Here is a 21,380-nt window from a genome sequence, read left to right as displayed (position 1 = left end):
CTCGGTGCCAGGTCGGGACTGTACGGCGGATGAGGAAACAACTCCCACTTAAAAGATTCGAGAACTTCACGAGTGGCATTTGCCGTGTGGGCCCGGGCGTTGTCGTGAATCAGCAAGATCTTTGAGCCCAACTTTCCCCTGCGCTTGTTTTGTATTGCTCTTCTGAGGTTGTGCAGAGTTTGGCAATACCTTTGGGAGTTTATTGTAGTGCCTCTTTCCAGGAAATGCATAATATTCACACCTTTTCTGTCCCAAAAGAAGAGGTAACCACGTGGTTGAAGGCGGAGGCGGCCGAATTTTACGACGAAGGAATTTCCAAGTTCGTCCATAGCTACGAGAAGTGCCTTAATTTAAATGGCAACTATGTAGAAAAGTAGTATTTAAGTGTGGCTTTCATCTGTATATAATAAAAAAAATTCCAATACTTTATTTATTTTTAATTCCAAAACGTAATGTACTTTGTGGATAGCCCTCGTACAATCCAATGCCACAGGATTGTGTCGACTATTTAAAACTGTCTTTAAACAGTAAAATATGACTGTGCATCCAGTTATAATCTCTTCTCTTGAAGTACAAGTTCAACACTTGCAAAAGTACAGTTTTATCTCAGACCAGAATGGCACAGGTGTCCTAACTAGATAATGTTGTCTGCTTCATTGGAGGTCCCTAACTGAGACGAGTGCGTCCGTGCTCGACTCTTTACCGACGTCCGTGCGATGTCACTGCGGTCCTGAAAGATAGGATGTGCCTTCAGGAGTGCCTTCCATTCGTCTTTATGGACTGTAGCGGGAAATTGCAAGTGCCTATGGCATCAATGCGAGTTGCCGACTCTGATGTGGCACTGCAATCTTGAACTTTACCATATGGTTAAGAGATATATATATAAAAATGTCAATGTCCAGCAATTAGTATTTTGCCAGAAAAAGAGAGTTTTACCTTCTTCAGGAAACGATACAAATATTATTGTAAACTCTTCCACTCTTTTATTGAAGAAGCGAAAAATATGCACTATATAAGAATGTAGAGGCTTGTGGCAGTACCATTGAAAAGGATGTTTTGTGGATTCCAGCTGCGTCAATTAGTTAAAATACCACGAGCGTTCGACCAAGTAATTCTATGACATTTCAAGTGTAATGACTGCTGATGGACCGCTGGTATAACGTTATTACTCCAACTGATGTCTGTCACGTCTTTGCCTTATGTGGGCATACGTTTACTCGGCGTTCGATGCGAACACAACCTCGTGATCGCTGGATCCCGCATTGTAGGATGCTGTTTCTATTAAGAGTATTGTCACTGATTTCTGATTCAATGACTCTTTTAATTAAGCTCTTACAGAAGCCATTAGCGTGAGCTACGACAGAGGCATCGTCAAACTTGTGTTGATGAAGTGGTCCGTGAAGTCCCTGTCTGTGCAATAACAAGCAGTGCTGAAAAAGCAGTCCAGTGAAATAGCTGACGAAATGTGTCGTGAAAGTGGGCCAGTACTGCATAATCATCCAGTTCTCAGCTATGTTTAAAATTTCAGATCTGTAACTCATTTGGAAGTTAGTTTAAAGTCATTTACAAAATTTGTACAGAACAGAGAAGAAAGCAATATCCATCTCGTCTTTCTGCTCGGTAGTGGCTGACCACTTGGGTATCTCCTTGAACACATTCCGATACTATCGACTCAACACGCCCGTGTTCCAAGGCAGCCAAGATGTAAAGCATCACTAATACTTTTCATCGCCATCCCCACTCCTATGGATCAGAAAAAAATGGTTCAAATGGCTCTGAGCACTATGGGACTTAACATCTGTGGTCATCAGTCCCCTACAACTTAGAACTACTTAAACCTAACTAACCTCAGGACATCACACACATCCATGCCCGAGGCAGGATTCGAACCTGTGACCGTAGCGGTCACGCGTATGGATCAGAAAGCGAGTAAATAGTATATTGGAATGTCATCAGGTTTTGATCTGTGTTCAAAGTTTCAAGTCTAACGATCTTCAGGAAGCTCGTTTAAAATCAACAGCAAGATCTGTAGTGAACACGCAGAAAGAGAAGAAAGTGACCAAATGAAAATATGGTAAAAAGAGAATCTTCTTAACACTGTACTATTAAATTAAGAAATTCTTCAGGATACCTCAGCGATATGTTATTCAATGTGTGATGAAGTTAGTCCGCAGCTCGTGGTCGTGCGGTAGCGTTTTCGCTTCCCACGCCCGGGTTCCCGGGTTCGATTCCCGGCGGGGTCAGGGATTTTATCTGCCTCGTGATGACTGGGTGTTGTGTGATGTCCTTAGGTTAGTTAGGTTTAAGAAGTTCTAAGTTCTAGGGGACTGATGACCATAGATGCTAAGTCCCATAGTGCTCAGAGCCATTTTTTTTGTGATGAAGTTAAGTGTTAGGAAATCTTTTCCAAGGGAATTTGTTTGGGGCGTAGCATATCACAGAGAGAAAAGTGGACAATTAATAATTTGGACGTAAAGGGACTAGCAGGTTTGGAACTGTGATGTTGCAGGGGAATGATGAAAATTGGATGGGAAGGTAGAATAACCAATGATAAATAAACGAATGGAATCAAGTGGAAAAAGTTATGGTACAATTTGCCTAGATGAAAGGATCGCCTGATGGGACACATCCTGAGGCATCTAAGTATCGTTAATTTGTTAAGGGAGCGAAGTTTGCGGGATAAAAGTTGTAGGGGGAGACCAAGGGTTCACTACAGAACTGGTTCAAACGGGTGTATGCTGCAAAAGTTACGCAGAGATGAAGAGGATAGCTCGGAAGAGTCTTGTGCGGAGATCTGCATCAAGAGAGTGGAGACTACAACAACAAGTGGTTCAATATGTATGCTGTTACTTTTACAGTAGCAGAAAGTTTTAATCCTGGTTTTGACTAGAACCAGATATCCGTGGATCTTGTCATTAACATTGTGTTTTGAATTTCCGCACATTCTCGGTAGCGAAGCGTCACTCTTTGCTTCATTACATTTACATCGAAGCGAGTAACGCAATTACGAGTAGTATGTGAACGTGGGCCACCGGAGGCGGCGAGTATGAGGGAAGTTCCCTGAGCGCGCTGAGTGCGCCTGAAGTTTGGCTGCGAGTCCCCAGACCGCAGCTGTAGTGGTTCGGCCGAAACTCGGCTCTGCTGGGCTCTGCGCCGTCCGTCCTTGTGCCACCTGACTGCAACAGTTGGCGCGTGCTTCAAAGAGGCCGCGCTCGCAGCCGAAACTCGTGCGGGGCGGTGCAAGCGGCGTAATCCAACAGTTGCGCCCCCGCCTGTCACGTCAGCTACGCCGCGACCAGCCGGCGCGTGAAGCGGGCCACAGCGCCGCGCGCCGTAATTGCGATTAGCGCCGACACAGGCTCAGCCAGCCACCCGCCCTCAAAGGTCCCAGGTTCAGACGCGGCGCCGCATGTCGCAACTAGTGACGGACCCGTGCTACCAGTGAAAACGTGTGTGTGCGTGTATGTTGCCAGGTGGAAAGCAATTACCGTAACTGTCACGAAGCGTCAAACGAAAGGCAGGTGGAGGCTGCGTAACTCATCCTTCAGCTACGCACCACGCTCGAGAGACATTACAATTGATAACAAATAACGGAAGGCAGCTCAACTCTCTCCGTCGTCCTCACACTTTTTTCCTTCGTTAATTCCCATTTTCGGCTATTTACTGCCTGTTAGGGTTCCCCCATCTTCCTCTAGGATATCGTTTACCTGTTGGACTGTACTTTTTGACTTTTATTGGTAAACTTGGCAAAGTGTCTGACCAAAAGGATCTGGACACCTATTAGTGGACATTAATAAGAATTGTTTTAGCTCTACGCCTTTATGACGTCTCCAACTCTGCTGAAGACGGCTTCAGTGACTTGTGTGAATGTCTGTGGTGGAATGGCAGACCATTCTTCTTCCTCAAGAGCTGAAATCAGAGAAGGTACTGACGTTGGACGCTGGAGTCTGGAGCAAGCCGACGGTCTAACTAATCCCGAAGGTCGTCCATTGTATTCAAGTCGGGAATCTACGCAGACCAGCCCGCTTCAGGAATGTTACCTCAAAGATGGTTCTTGACTATGTTTTCTCATGATGATACCATTATCATCTTCAGACCGTTTCATTGCACGCAGTACACAATGCACAGTACGTGGACCGCATCCTACCCACAAAAAACATCCCACAACGTAATACCATATCCTTTGTGCTACACTACTGGTAATGCACACGATGACACGTTCTCTATGCATTCACCAAAGCAATCACTTTCCATCGGATTGCTGCGGGACGTAAGGTAATTCGCCACTCCATACCACTCGTTTCCTGTCACTCACCTTACAGCAACGTTGTATGGCAGAACAGTGTTGTATGGCTGCTGCATCTATACAAAGTCATTCTCCTAACTGGACTACTGGTAGCACTTTGGACATCAAGGGCAATTCCTTCCATTGATTACATGTGACTGTTAACAACGACCTTCTGCAATGCTGGAGGGTTCCTATCCGTCAGTACGTGAGTCTGCACAGTCTAGGTTTAGCTGCGGTTGTGTTTCCACTTAACAATCAAATCACCAACAGTCGACTTGGGCAACCTGAAATGTCCCTGATGGATTTGTTACTGAGTTCACATCCGGTCACTAGTCCACATTACGACTCACAATGTTTCTGCACCGATCGATGCTCCTCTCTACTCACAACTCAATACTGCCTGCCAACTTTTATACTGGCAGCTCTGCCTCTCCTGACACACTGTATACATGCGATTCCGCACATGGCGGTCCAGATGTTCATTCCACAATATCTTCCTTTTTTGTAACTTTTATTTTACTCTGTCGAAGTTCAGTTCGTTTGTGATACCATTATTTATGTGTTAGTTTACACTTTCCCAGCATGGTATGATTTTTTTATTGTTCTCAGGCACTCACCTGGGTGGCGTCATCCAAATTTTATGATACTTCCGCAAGCTGACTTGTTGCCCACTTTAGAGGTCCTTATGACCTGTCTTCCTTTGAGAGACGTCACACGCTCCTCCTCCCTCATGCTACCGGACTCAGGAACATTACGTAAAGCGTGTATTCCGCCAGCCTTTCAAGTCAAAAGCCTTGACGACTAGGGAGTCTGAAAATCAGAAGCCTCTTGCATCCAATACCAATGTGGTAGAACATACGTTGGTAATACCATTGGGACTACACACGAAAGATGTGCGGGACACAAGCGGCACACATATAAGGAACAACCAAGTCAGGTATGGCTGAGTGCTACCTCTGTGTTAACCTTCTGTGAAGTATAACGGTAACAAGTTGTTAAAACGGCCCAGCTCATTTTGCGATTGTGCTTTTAAGGAATCTGTACAGCTCAAAGCACAACGACAATATGAGGAGCAATCTGTTCACGCTACATTAGCTGAAGACCCTAGGTTACCCCACGTGGACTTGCCTCTTCGGCAACGGCAGCGTCTAGAGCCCCATGGTAGCGGCACAGAGTGCAGTTCCTTCTTCATCCCGAACGCTCGACGGCAGGTGTTCTAGCTCAGGAGGTGTGAGAGCTGACACATCAAACGACTGGGAGAAGGCATTGACATGTGGAAGTAAGGCGAAATACCTGTCATCCCAAGAGTTGTGTGGGATAGAAGTCAATGACATTTCGGCGTAGAAAAGCATTGGCTGACGAGAGTCTTATATGTATCAGTGATATATTTCTCATGAGTTTTAGTCTATTGGAATCTCTGGATGATTAGTAAGTGAGAGTTCCAGGGAAGTTTTGGTTGGTGGCTAGTCTGATACTTTAGTGTATTATTCAGATGGTGACACATACGGATTCAGGATAATGAAGTATGGAGTGCATGGTGATGACTTGTCAGGTGTCCTGGGTGCTAATGAGACACCATTAGCGGCCTACACATTTATTAGTTTTCGTTTTGCAATTGGATCATCGTTTCTGTGACACCAGCGAAGGCAAGAGAGGCGTCTCTCAGGATTGGCACGCACTGACGCCAACCTGAGCAATCACGAGTCTGTCAGATGGGTTACGGCTGCTAACACAGCAGAAGCGGCGCCGTGCAGGATGGCTGGCCCAGCTGGTGGAGGCTTTAGTTGTCCAGCAGAGACGCCCTTCAGTTCGGCGTCACGTTTCATTAGGGCGCACTCATCCGACTAGTGCCCCACTAAGCTTTCAGCAGATCTGCACGGGACGGCGGTGGGCGCCAATATACGTTGATGGATGCAAGCCAGGGGCAGCAGCAGCTAGCGCACCTCTCCAGTTTAGGCAGTATGAATTTGGCCCCCAGGAGCCAATTGTAGAAGACTCCAAGAAATCCCATCAGTGGGGCAGAGGTCGGCAGCTCACAACAGCTAAGTCCAGCAAACCACACTGGTGTAGTAGTCATCTAGTGAAAGCCCGCCCAAGCCGTGGGCGCCAGTATACGTTGATGGATGCAAGCCAGGGGCAGCAGCAGCTAGCGCACCTCTCCAGTTTAGGCAGTATGGATTTGGCCCCCAGGAGCCAATTGTAGAAGACTCCAAGAAATCCCATCAGTGGGGCAGAGGTCGGCAGCTCACAACAGCTAAGTCCAGCAAACCACACTGGTGTAGTAGTCATCTAGTGAAAGCCCGCCCGGTTTGCCAGGCGATCTAACCCACTGCTTTCTGGGCGGGAAGCCGTGCTGGTCCCCGGCACGAATCCGTCCGGCGGATTAGTGTCGAGATCCGGTGTGTCGGCCAGTCTGTGGATGGTTCTTACGGCCGTTTTCCATCTGCCTCTGCGAGTGCGGGCTGGTTCCCCTTATTCCCCCTCAGTTACGCTATATTGGCGATTGCTGCACAAACACTTTCTCCACTTATGCGTATGCCATAATTACTCTACCACGCAAACATTGGGGTTACACTCGTCTGGCGTGAGACGTTCGCGGGGATCCACTGGGGGACGAATCGCACAATAATCCTGGGTTCGGTGTGGGGAGGCAGTCGGGTGAGTGTACTGCTGTGGCCTGTTGTGGGGTTGTGTACCACTGAAGGCTGTGGTGGCGACGTATCCTCTCTGTCGTTTCTAGGTCCCCAGTTCCATATAATACAAAACAACACATCTAATGAACGATTGTCAACACATCACATGTCCTGCCCCGAAGCTGCCTCACTCCAACTGGTATAGAATGGCTCCAGGACTCAAATATATGTATTGGAGGCAATGGCGACCCCTTGGCCAGGATGTCCGAATATGGCCTGTTTTCTGGGCTTGTTAGCGTTCTTCAGCACTCCTCAGTATCTCAGCTACAGCTTCCAGCTGTTCAGGTTGGCACTTTCTGCGATTTCAGGGGGCTGATAGGTGTTCTTGTGTAATATTTACGTCTTATTATGGCGTGATGTTATGTTCCCTTCACAGTGATGTCGTATTGCCGAACTGGTGATTCAGACATCTCACTTGAGCAATGTGGAGCATGGCCTTGTTTATGTGCCACGATATTTGCAGTACCAGCTTCCCCACCTGTTTGACATTCTATTATGACACTACTCTCCATCCTGTCATGGCAAGGCACATTGCTGGCTGGATGAGAAACTTCAAAATTCTTTTCATTCGCCCTGTATGTATTTCTGCGCACATCAGTTCTCTGGGACGTTTTCCTGTATCTTGGTTGTTTTCCACAGTTACCATGGATACTAGCAGGACTGTTAGTTTACTGGTTATACCAGGAGGTTATCTTGTTCTAATAGAGCTAAGACTGTGTGGAGATGATGGATAGTAGGATGAACTGAAACCAAAGTATCTTCAGCATATTGGAGTAAGTACACAAGATGGGAGGTAGAGGGATGCAGTTGTGTAGAAAAGATAAAGGAGGGGTGATAGTGCAGATCCTTGGAACATACCTGCATTTGGATGGAAGATCAGGATTGGGTGCTGTTGCTCATTGTATAAGGGGAAGTCAAATGGAAACGAAACAAGTGGGATGAAAATAAGTAAACTGTTAAGTGCTTTGAACGTAACTGCCTTGTCAATACAATTAACCCACTGTGAGACATGGCGGTCAATGCCTCTGTGGAAACATGTTTGTGGTTGCCTACAAAACCATGATTGTTCCCAAGTGTCCAGAGCAGATCGATGGCCACAAGGGTCTTTCTTAATGGCTCTAAAAATAAGTAAATAGCATGAGGAGAGATCGGAACTGTATGAAGGACATGTGAGGGTTTCGCAGCAAAACTTCTGGAGCGTACTCGAAACAACCTAGGCAACGTGTGGGCCTCCCAAAGGTTGTTTCTTCTGCGCTCCAGAACTTTCGCTGGAAAGTCCTTACACATTCTCGATACATCTTCCATATGCGATTTACCTGTACTTGGAACCCTGAAAAAAGACATTCGTGGCCGACTATTCACTCTGGAGGATGAGGTACACTGCTGGGGTACCACCATGCTTCCATAGGCAGCGGCAAATATGTTTGTCGTAACAGCACTGACCATCTTTTCTCACATTGGGATAAATTTATTAGCAATTATGGCGATTGGTTCTGAAGTAATAAACAGTTTACTTACTTTTTTCCAACCATCCAGTTGTCATTTGACTGCCCCTTATATACGATGGACGATTATTCAGAAAGGACGCGTTTACGCACATGTAGTTTATTGGAAGCGGGCACTATTGGACTTCGAGCACGAGACCAGAACACCAAACAGAGTGAAGGCTTTTTTCGATGTCTATAGAGAGACATTATTCGTTGCGTTTTGGATACGGGTGGGATGTTGAAGCACGTGAAAGTTGATTATCGACAGGGAAGATAGAATGAAAGCCAGACTGGATAACGGGGAGCGGGAGACGTTGTGCAAATAAATGGTAGTAATGTAAACCGTAAGGCGTCATTTCTTTACTGTCACAACCGGTCGCAATGCATTAAAATAGCATCTTTAGGAGAAAACAGTCACACATTAGCACACCAAGAAGCCCGCAACGTTCTAGATCAAAAATCAACGCACTATATGCGACGAGGTCCTGTGTTATTTATTTTGACGACATCCTCTTGAAAATTTGCTTTAAAATTATTTTCGTTTAGTTTTGAGCTGGTGCTGGCTTCGTTTGTTGCATTGAGTTCGCTGATATTTAGCTTTGGGTGACGTCGTGAATTTCCAACTGCGAGAGAAATCAAATACATAGACATGCGAGAATATGACATGAATTTGGCCCTTTTTACAATCTTTCTAAGAATGTGCAAATTGATTAAATCCGAACTTGATTACCAATCTCGTTCATTAAACAAAGTGGCCTCTGTGCGTTAATGATCTGCTTAATAATGCTATTTACGAAGTGGTCCCTGAGCGTTGATAATTCTCGTAGCAAACTGATCCTGAAATGAAAATATCGTATTTCATAATGTAATTGCTTGGAAACGCCGTGCTTGATGCTCTTTGTGCGCCAGTTGCAAATTGCTAGTTACAGTTGCTGAGAACTTAGGTGCAATGCTCCAGACAACAAGTAAATTGTTTTACACAAATCACTGAGTGAGACACTCTGTAATAATGACTTGAATCGCAGATGTGGACAATGCTGGTAGATGAAATATTTCTTTAACAAACTATTTTTAAATTATCTGATTTATTGTTACTTGTACCAAATTCATTTTACAGCACTCATTAACACTGACAAAGGGCAACAATGATATCAAACTTTTACTCTCACAAATGTTAGACAAATAATTCTTAAACATGAAAATTACGTTGCAGTGATAATTACCCAGTCTTTAACAAAAAATCTAAAGTTATCTGATATGGATGTCTCTTTCAACAATGGTTCCAGACTACGAGCGATTGTAATGCAACTACTTAAAAATTAATACCATCATTCCTCTTTATATGCTTTTCTAATCTCATAGCATCTCATTTGATTCTAAATCACTAATCGAATCCTTCTCATCTGTTTCACAATATTCATTTTACTTAAACACCGAGGCGCTTAACTTCATGTTTACAAGAGTCCTCTGTTCGGCGTCTATCTCACTACTCCTCTGAAGATAAAACTCCCGACCTCCTACCGGGAGCCACGACGAAAAGAGTACATCTTCCAGCGACACAGTTACTCAGACCACAGACTACGCGCCTTAGACATACACAGTATCTACAAATTCCAGAAATACAAATAACTAACTCCCAATAGACCAGTTTCTCCCTCTTCAGGGATTTGATTTTTGACTACGAAAGTAGCGAGCATCTTGGTGCGGTAATGTGTGACTGTATTCAAGTGAGCGTGCTGTTAATGCAGCACAACTGATTGTGACAGTAAAGAAATCATCAATTACAACTGTCTTGCGGCTCATTTTGGCTCCATTCATCATGAAATTTAACGGCTAAGGATGCCCGCATTACGAAGTTCTACAAAGTACCTTGCACAATATACACGTTATATCAATAAGAATCATCCGATTTGGCATGTCTGTATTTCTGAAACTAACAAACTTACACGATGAATTTTGTTTTCTAATGAGCACGAAACTCCAAAAGTTTTTTTCATATCTCTTCATAGGTGTTCAATATGCCGCCTTTGAGATGCACGGCATATGTCAATGAGGTATTGAAACTGTTTCCCCAGTGCAGCGAGGATGTCTTGAGTTACAGCATCCACAGGTGCTGTTATGTGAAGTCTCAGTTCATTCATTGTTGTTGGTAACGGAGGCACATAAATAGTCTTTTACAAACCTCCACAAGAAATAATTATACACAGCTAGGTCCGGCGACCTCGAACGCCAGTAACGTAAGGCTGAAACATTTGGTCCAGTGCGACCGATCAATCGTTGAGTAGTCCTTTGATTAAAAAAATACTACACTTCCAGATGGCACTGTGTAGGTCACCCATCCTGTCGGGAAATGAAATCGTTCTAATCAATCTCCAACTGTGGGAAGAGCAAGTTCTCAAGAATATCGAAATATTTGCTTCCTGCAACAGTGTTCTCAGCAAAGAAAAATGGACTTAGACACCTTTTCCCCTGAAACTGCACAAAACAAATTAAATTTTCTACATCTACATCTACATCGGTACTCTGCAAAACACATTGAAGTGCCTGGTAGAGGGTTCTTCGAACCACCTTCACAATTCTATATTATTCCAATCTCGTATAGAGTGCGGATCGAACGAACATAATCTTTCCTTACGAGTACTGATTTGCCTTATTTTATCATAGTAGTCACTTTTCACTATGTTGTTCGGCTTCAACAAAATATTTTCCCATTTGGATGAGAAATTTGGTGATTGGAATTCGTGAGAAGATTGCTCCGCAACGAAAAGCGCCTTTGTTTTAAATATGTCCATCCCAAATCCTGTATCATTTCAGTGACACACTCTCCCCTGTTTCGCGATAATGCAAAACGTGCTGCCCTTCTTTGAACTTTTTCGTTGTACTCTGTCAGTACAATCTGGTAAGAATCCCACACCGCGCAGCTGTATTCTATAAGTGGACGGACAAGCGTAGTGTAGGTAGTCTCGTCAATAGATCTGTTACATTTTCTAAGTGTCCTGCCACTACAACACAGTCTTTGGTTTGCCTTCCACAACATTTTCTATGTGTTCCTTCCAATTTAAGTTGTTCGTAATTGTAATACGTAGTTATTTAGTTGAATTTACGGCCTCGATTTGACTGATTTATCGTGTAACCGAAGTTTAAGGGATTCCTTTTAGCACTCATGTGGATTACTTCACCCTTTTCGTTATTTAGGGTTAATTGCCAACTTTCGCACCACCCATATGTATTTTCTACATCGTTTTGAAATTTGTTCAGATCTTCTGATGACTTTACTAATCGATAAACGACAGCGTCATCTGCAAACAACATAATACGGCTGCTCACATTGTCTCCAAAATCGTTTAAATAGATAAGGAACAGCAAAGGGCCTACAACACTAACTTGGGAAACGACCAAAATCACTTCTGTTTTATTAGATGACTTTCCATCAATTGCTGAGAATTGAGACCTCTTTGACAGGAAATCACAAATCCAGTCACAGAACTGAGACGATATTCCATAACCACGCAATTTCACTACAGGGCGCTTGTGTGGTACAGTGTCCGCAGCTCGTGGTCGTGCGGTAGCGTTCTCGCTTCCGACGCCCGGGTTCCCGGGTTCGATTCCCGGCGGGGTCAGGGATTTTCTCTGCTTCGTGATGACTGGGTGTTGTGTGCTGTCCTTAGGTTAGTTAGGTTTACGTAGTTTAAAGTTCTAGGGGACTGATGACCATAGATGTTAAGTCCCATAGTGCTCAGAGCCATTTTTTTTTTTTTGTGGTACAGTGTCAAAAGCCTTCCGGAAATCCAGAAATACGGAATCGATCTGAAATCCCCTGTGTGTAGCACTCAATACATCACGTGAATAAAGAGCTAGCTGCGTTTCACAGGAACAATATTTTCTAAATTCATGTTGACTGTGTGTCAATAGACCGTTTCCTTTGAGGTAATTCATAGTGTTCGAACACAGTATATGTTCCAAAATTGTGCTTGTTATTGACATTAAATATACGGGCCTGTAATTTAATAGATTACTCCTACTACCTTTCTTGAATATTGGTTTGAGCTGTGGTACTTTCCTGTCATTGGGTGATACGCCCGCTAAACCCGCTGGGCAGAACAGGTAATTAAGATTGTGGAAAGGGCCAAATAAGGTTAGGTCACTTTCACGTTCTAATTTATCGTAATTGAATAACACTTTTCAACTCTTTCACGGCTGAAGGCCTCCAAGCAAGATATCTTAACAAACCAACAAGACAAAAGTCAAATTAAGATAGCAATAAAATAATTTAAATAATCTTACAGCAATGTAGATAGAACCAACATATGCAAGGTGCAATGCCAAAGGCTGCAGGCCACAATTAAGTTTCAAAATTTTAGAATATATTGCCATAATCTTTTAAAGGCCGAGGGCAGCAATGTTCAAGCTTGAAAGATAAAATTAAGAATTAATTTTACAAAACTTTTAAGAAAAAAGGAAAATAACCATAAGCCTTACATTTTAAGCAGCTGAAAACAGATAATTACACACCGGTGGCACTCAGAAGCCTCCAGAGAGGTCTGTCTGCCCTCGTTCACTTAGGCGAAACAGGCGGTGAGCCCAACTACACTTGATCCATCGGAACCCAACCAGGGGACAGACACGGACCGACCGACACAACGACTTGCTTCCCATCAATCAGTACACGAGAACTCAAACAGAAAATGTTACGAATGTAATTATCCATAATCAAATATTGTTTTGTTGGTTCTGCAACAGTGTTCTGACCCGTTTTGTGTACCAAGGAGGATCAACTCCGTCGTTTGTTAATTTATTTTGTATAAATCTCTCAATTGCTGCCGATACTATTTCTTTGAATTCAAGCTACATCTGGTTTGCATTTACATTGTTAATTTGGAAAGAGTGGAGATTGTATCTCAGTAAGGCGTCAAGTGTATTTTTATTTGCTTTTTTTTTGAATAGGTATAATTTTCGTTTAGTTTTGGAAGATTAGGTGGTTAAAACATTTGATCTCGCTACGACAACCCTGTGTTCACTAATCCCTGTATCCGTTTTGATGCTAGTTATTAACTCAGAATTATTTGTTGATAAGAGGTCAAGTGTGTTTTCAAAACCGTTTACTTTTCGCGAGCGCTCATGAAATAATTGCTCGAAATAATTTACAGAGAATGCGTTTAGCACAATTTCGGATAATCCTTTGTGGGTACCTTCAGAATTAAACATTTATTTTCGCCAACATATCGAGCGTCAATAATTAAAGTCACCACCAACAATAATTGCATGATAATACACTCAAGTTTCCTTTGAACCTTTCAGCAATTGCATCATATGAATTGGAAGGTCGGTAAAAGGATCCAATTATTATTTTATTCCGATTGACAACAATGATCTCTGCCCATATTAACTCAAGGAACTATCTACTTCAATTTCTCGACTTCTAACAGCAACAAGCATGCCACTGCCAACCATGTTTAGCCTATCCTTTCGGAACATCGTTAGGTTCTTCACAAAAATTTCGACTGAACTTATCTCCGGTTTTAGCCATATTTCAGTGCCAATAACGATTTGACCATCAGTGCTTTCTATTAGCGCTTTGAGCTCTGACACATCCCCAGCACAGCTAAGGCAATTCACAACTGTTATTCCCATTTTGGAGAGTCGCTATCGTGTTGTACAACTTCATGTGGTTGTTCTGTACCCCCATATTCTCACATTATGACGATTCACCTTTCCATTTAAGTGGAGTGCTGCTCCGTCACAGCCGGCCGCTGTGACAGAGAGGTTCTAGACGCTTTAGTCCGGAACCACGCGGCTGCTACGGTCACAGGTTCGAATCCTGCCACGGGCATGGATGTGTGTGATGTCCATAGTTTAGTTAGGTTTAAGCAGTTCTAAGTCTAGGGGACTGATGACCTCAGATGTTAAGTCCCATGGAGCTTAGAGCCATTTGAACTTTTTTTCTTTTTTTTTTTCTTTGCTTCGTCACTAAACACTAAGCGTGGAAGAGAACTGTCATCCTCCATCTTGCCACGAACAAAATTACAGAAGTCCACGTTTGTTACCTTCGCGAAGAACTCAGAGTAGCTGAATTTTGTATGGTTTCATGTGTAAACGTCGACGCAACACACGCCAGTCGGACATCGGGGACATGTTGAGCTGTCGAGCTGCACGGCGAACGGATTTCTGCGGGCTCCTTGTGAAACTATAGCGGATGAGTGTGTCAAATACTCGGTGACGGCCCGACGATTTGCCATTACACAAACAACCTGTTTCTCGGAATTGTTCATGCCATCGTCTAATGCTCTGTGCTGTAGGGGGATCCACACCGTACCTAGAACGAAAGTCACGCTGACGAGTTATTACTGACCCGCACTGCGCAAAACGTAGATCACAAAACTCTTTCTGTTGTCCCAATGCCATTTTTACTGGAACTGAAGTGGACGCACACTCCTACGTAGCGGAAACCATATAAAACTCGAGAGTTTTCTCTTTGCAACAGTACGTTGTTCACCCACATATCTCAAATAATGAAACATATCAAATAATGTAACATCTTAAGTAATGTGATTTTTTTACATCAGATGATTCTTTTTGATAGTCCCTTACGTATATCGTGCAAGATACTTACGGATGCGTTGGGTAAGGATTGTGCCAAGGATCTTACTGATGGCTGGCGTAAGCCTAAGTGGTCGATAGGAAGTGGTTTGCTGAAGTTATTGTCGCCGTGTATATGTGGTCTGTACGCTTGCAAAAGAAACGAGAGCGCTGCACGTGTAACGTGGCGCCCTGCCGGGGACGGAGGATCCTGAGGACTCGACGGCGCTGTGGGCGTGCCGGTGATTACCGAGAATAGGCGGAGCGTGCAATAAATCAGCGACTCCGCCGGCGCTGCCGGCTGCCGCTGTTTAATATCCTGTTCCGACAACATTACACCAACGTAAACACCAGTGCTGGGATCAATGCCGGGGCTCGGGACCGCGGTGCGCCGGTTGGAGCGCGAAGAGACCTCTGTCGCTAATGTTAATAATTTAGCGCTCGCGGCGGAAAACGGATCAGCGGCAAAGATAATTGAGTAATATCCTGTTTAAATACTGCGCCGAGCGCGGCGCTGGCCGCCAATATCTGCCGGTGGCCGCCGCTTTGGTGCCGGGCAAACTCCAAATTATCTAATGAAGTACTGCGTAATTAGGGCGGTTCGGTTCAGCGGCGTACAAGTTCAATCAGCACGAGGAAGAAAACGATTAATAGTGTTTTTTTGCAAAAGTATCATTTCCATTTCTCTCTCCCAGCCTAATTAACCGCCGCAGCTACTGGATTTAATATGTCTACGCTCGGAGCAGCTTACTCCCTACGTAAATGCACAACGATAATTAATTGACCCTTCTTCGCAGCTCCAAAAACGTTACATACATAACGCTGTAGTTAGACTAGCATTTATGTTACAGTAAACGTAAAGAATTTGCTTTCATATCAGCATAATGGGATTAATGCGGCTGCCGTTGCTCAAGATAAAGTTTGCATACGAACAATTAACATTACGCTTCCAAGCCTGCTGTCAATGCCAATTAACATTAAAGTTTACTGTGACCATGAAAAATGTATTTTTATCTCCCCTACGCCTTTCAGGGGTTTAAACTTCCCTTATATGCCATGTATGTCTTGTGAGTATGGCTTCTAGGTAACCTGTGTCATTGTATCCAGTCTTCTACCGTATTTACATACACAAGCTTTGTATATACTGAAGAAAAACGGCAGCTTCGCTTACATCTGCGCTTACAAAATGTACGTGATTTTGCATAGGATATAAACAACAGTTCGACATTCCTTTAAAACTGCATTTGACCCTCGTCGACAACTCAGTCACAGTAACTGTATTTTTAATACGCAGTTGTGCGAAACTTAAGGGCGAGCTAGACGAACAATTCGATGGAAATGATTTAAAGTGCTGTAGCATGCTAGCAGAGGTCTCCCAGTTGTGAACAGAAATACAGAAGTTACTATAGCGTTAAATGGGACCGACCTACAACACAAGGCTCTTGGAGGAACGGAAAAAGACGGTGTGTGCCAACCAGTTTGCAGTTACGCTGCACTGTTCCAGAGACAACATTTGATTCACTTTACTCGTTGAAGAATCATTGGGAAACTGGAAGGAGGACGAAGTGTCACGAGTGTAGGCGAGGACTTTGATGTAGTTTACAGCATTAGATGCACTCAGCATAGGGGAAAGTCCAAACTACTGTCGGTGAAATAAGAGTGCAACGGGTATTCCACTGTTAAATGCAGCGGAAAAACCGGATGGGTGGAAAGAGTAATTGAAAGCCTCTATGGGATGGAATATTTGTCTGATGCGACAGAAGAAGAAACAAAAGTGGATTTAGAAGAGATAGGGGATCCAGTATTACGATCAGAATTTAAGAGGGCTTTGGAGGACTTATCAAATAAGGCAGAGGGGATCGATAAAATTCCATCAGAATTTCTAAAATCTTTAGAGGAAGTGCCAACAAAACGACTAGACACGTTGGTGCGTAGAATGTATGAGTTTGGCGAGATACCATCTGACTTTCAGAAAAATATTATCCACACAGTTCCAAAGACTGCAAGAGCTGACAAGTGCGAGAGATATCGCACAATCAGCTTAACAGCTTTTGAATCCAAGTTGCTGATAAGAGTAATATACAGAAGATTGGAAAAGAAAATTGAGGATGTGTTAGATGACGATCAGTTTGGCTTCAGAAAAGATGAAGGTACCAGAGAGGAAACTATGACGTGACGGTTGATCGTGGTACCAAGACGAAGGAAAAATCAAGACACTTTCATAGGATTTGTCACATGAAGAAAGGGTTAGACATTGTATAATGCTGTGAGATGTTCGGAATCCTGAGAAAAATAGTGGTAAGCTATAGGCACAGACGGGCAATGTATAACATGGACGAGAACCAAGAGGGAATAATGAGAGTGGACGACTTAGAACGAGGTGCTCGGATTGAAGAGGGTGTAAGACAGCAATGTAGTCTTTAACCACTACTGTTCAATCTAGACATCGAAGAAGCACTAATGGAAATGAAAGAAAGATTCAGGAGTGGATTTAAAATTCAAGGTGAAAGGATATCAATGATAAGATTCTCTGTTGACAATGGTACCCTGTGTGAAAGTAATGAAGAATCACACTATATGCTGAGTGGAATGAACGATGTAATGAGTGCAGAATATGGATTGAGAGTAAATGGAAGAAAGATGAAAAAAATGAGACGTAGCAGAAATGAGAACAGCGAGAAACTTAGCATCAGAACTGACAGTCACAAAGTAGATGAAGTTAAGGAATTCTACTACCTGTGCAGCAAAATTAGCAATGACGTTCGAAGCAAGGAGGCCATCAAATGCAGACCAGCACTGGCAAAAAGAGCGTTCCTGGGCAAGGAAAGTCTACTAGTAGCCAACATAGGTGTAATTTGAGGAAGAAATTTCTGAGGATTGAAAGGTGGCTACACTGAGTCACAGCGCCAGAGATTGCGCCAAAGATTATTATTCCGCCGCCTCCATTGGGCGCAGTAGTAGTTCAGATGGTGTCAAGAACAGTCGTTATTCTGTTGAGCGAGAGAGTAGACGATCTGAGTGTTGACTGAAATGTTGCACTGTTCGGTTGGTGTAACGTATAGATGGGAGAAGATGAAGTTGTCAGAATATATTTGAGGAAGGAGATGGGCTTGGGATTTATGATGCTGGTGTAATGGAATATTTTCGACAGTATATAATGAGGTAACAACAATCCGTCTTGCTCACAGATACAGTCTACAAAGCACCTGGCTCGTGTTCATTTATTAGACTTGTAATTCTGGTTTCTATGTGCAATTATAGTATTTCTGGTTTTTCAATTAGTTCATTGTAAATGGTGTTTAAAATATTTTGTGTTATTGAGAAAGGACCGAACCAGATACATGTACGTTGAGTCACATTACCACACACAGAACAGTTACACTTGTGCTTTGTTGTTTCGTAGCTTTTATAGTTGCAGGGGACTTAATTAATCAATTGCGTTAATGGAAATTCCTTGTCATTCTTTATTTTTATTTTATGGAGTCAGGTTACGTGCTAATACTGGTCAGGGCCAACGGTTACTAGACTTCGAAACCGGTCACACAGCTAGTAAAATTATTGCATTTATTCATTAATATTAGTCTTTTCTTTTTAATTATGCCCCCTTGCAGGATGCACGTTTGGAGCATAGCATTGTATGGTAGCGAAGCAAGGAGTGTGGTCAAACCGGAACAAAAGAGAATCGAAGCATTTTAGACGTGGTACTACAGACGAATGTTGAAAATTAGGAAAGGAATTTGTGGAAAACACTGACAAGGAGAAGGGACAGGATGAGTTGACATCTCTTAAGACATCGGGGAATGACTTCCATGGTACTAGAGGGTTTTGTAGAGGGCAAAAACTGTAGAGAAAGAGAGTGATTGGAATACAGCAAATAACTGAGGACGTAGGTTGAAAGTGTTACTCTGAGATCAAGAGGTTAGCATAGGAGCGGAATTCGTGGCGGGTCGCACATCAAATCAATCAGAAGACTGATGACCCAAAAGAAAAAGATGCATTGGGTCAGGTGCATGGGGAGCTTCCGGAATCCCAGGCGCCGCTGCCTGAAGGAGAGAAGGTGGTCGAACACGGTCAACTACAGCAGCAGATGACAGCTAAACAGTGCAATACGCAACACAGGGCCCACGTCAAAACAGGGAGTGCAACTTCAACCACATTTAAAAGGACTGCAAGGCATGCAATCCAGTCTCACTCTTCACAGCAGTACGGCGACTCCATGGGCGTGGTCTCTTTGCCCGACGATCAGTAGATAATGTTCCGTTGACACCCGCACATCGGCGGGACCGTTGCCAAGTTGCCAGGAGCACAGGGACTGGACCAACAAGGAGTTCGGTCGTGTTCTCTTTTCATATGTGACCTTATTCAGGCTGAGTAGTGACTCTGGACGTATCCACATCTGTCATACGTGGGATGTGGGTCCTACGGAGGCATAATCTTGCATGGGCGCACTAACCTCCAAATCTTTGAGCAGAGTACACGCAATCAATACCTTCACTGCGCGATAACATCGGTGAGCTCACTGATGACAGTGCCACTAAAGCAGAGTTTGTAAACACGGCTTTACGAAACTTCTTCACCGAAGAAGACGAAGTAAATATTCTTGAATTCCAATCATCAACAACTGTCACGATGAGAAACATAGAAGTAGATATTCTCGGTGTAACAAAACATCTTAAATCACTTAATAAAAGCAAGGCCTCTGGTCCAGATTGTATACCAGTCTGGTTCCTCTCAGAGTACGCTGATTGAATAGCTCCATATTTAGCAATTATATACAACCACTCGCTCACAGAAAGATACGTACCTAAAGACTGGAAAATTTCTCAAGTCACACCAATACCCAAAAAGGGAAGTAGTAGTAATCCGCTGAATTACATACCTGTATCACTAACGTCCATTTGCACTAGAGTTTTAGAACATATACTGTATTCGAAGATTATGAAGTACCTCAAAGAAAACGATTTATTGACATATAGTCAGCACGGATTCAGAAAATATTGTTGTAGTGAAACACAACTAGCTCTTTATACTCATTAAGTAATAAGTCTATCGACAGGGGATGTCAAATTGATTCCATATTTTTAGATTTTCAGATGGTTTTCGACACCGCTACTCACAAGCGTCTTCTAACCAAACTGCGTGCCTATGGAGTATCGCCTCAGTTGTGCGACTGGATTCGTGATTTTCTGTCAGAAAAGTCACGGTTCGTAGTAATAAACTGAAAGTCATCGAGTAAAACAGCAGTAATATCTGGCATTCCCCAACGAAATGTTATAGGCCCTCTATTGTCCCTGATCTATATTAATGACATAGGAGACAATCTGAGTAGCCGTCTTAGATTGTTTCCAGATGATGCTGTCATTTACCTCCTTGTAAAGTCATCAGATGATCAAAATGACTTGCAAAATGATTTAGATAAGATATCTATATGGAGAGAAAAGTGGCAATTGACCATGAATAAAGAAAAGTGTGTAGTTATTCACATGATTACTAAAAGAAATCAGTTAAATTTCGATTACACGATAAATCACACAAGTCTGAAGGCTGTAAATTCAGGTAAATACTTAGGGGTTACAATTACAAATAACCTAAATTGGAGCGATCACATAGATAATATTGTGGGTAGAGCAAACCAAAGACCGCGATTCGTTGGCAGAACACTTAGACGGTGCAACAGGTCTACTAAAGAGACTGCTTACATCACGCTTATCCCCCCAATTCTGGAGCACTGCTGTACGGTGTGGGGTCCGCGTCAGGTGGGACTGACGGATGACATCGAAAAAGTACAAAGAAGGGCAGCTCGATTTGTATTATCGCGAAATAGGAGAGATAGTGTCACAGACACGACACGTGAATTGGAGTGGCAATTGTTAAAACAAAGACGTTTTGCGTTGCGACAGAATCTTCTCATAAAATTTCAATCACCAGTTTTCTCCTCCGATTGCGAAAACACTCTGTAGGCACCCACCTACATCGGGAGAAAAGGTCATAACGATAAAATAAGAGAACTCAGGGCTCGCACAGAAAAATTTAAGTGCTCATTTTCCCCGCGTGCCGTTCGAGAGCGGAACGGTAGGGAGACGGCTTGAAGGTGGTTCCTTTAACGCTCTGCCAAGCACTTTATTGTGAATAGCAAAGTAATCACGTAGATGTAGATGCAGATATGTTCACTCACGAAATTTTAAAAGCGTTAGGTAATAAAATAACAGCAGTTGGTATGTTCTGTGACCTGTCTAAGGTATTTAACTGTGTGAATCACCGTATTCTCCTATATAAATTGAAGTTTAATGGTATGGCTAGCCAATGGATAATGTCAAGGTAAGCAAAAGTATACAG

The sequence above is a fragment of the Schistocerca piceifrons genome, chromosome 4 (genome assembly GCF_021461385.2).
Source record: "Schistocerca piceifrons isolate TAMUIC-IGC-003096 chromosome 4, iqSchPice1.1, whole genome shotgun sequence".
NCBI lineage: Eukaryota > Metazoa > Arthropoda > Insecta > Orthoptera > Acrididae > Schistocerca > Schistocerca piceifrons.
This window is presented reverse-complemented; position numbering follows the sequence as displayed.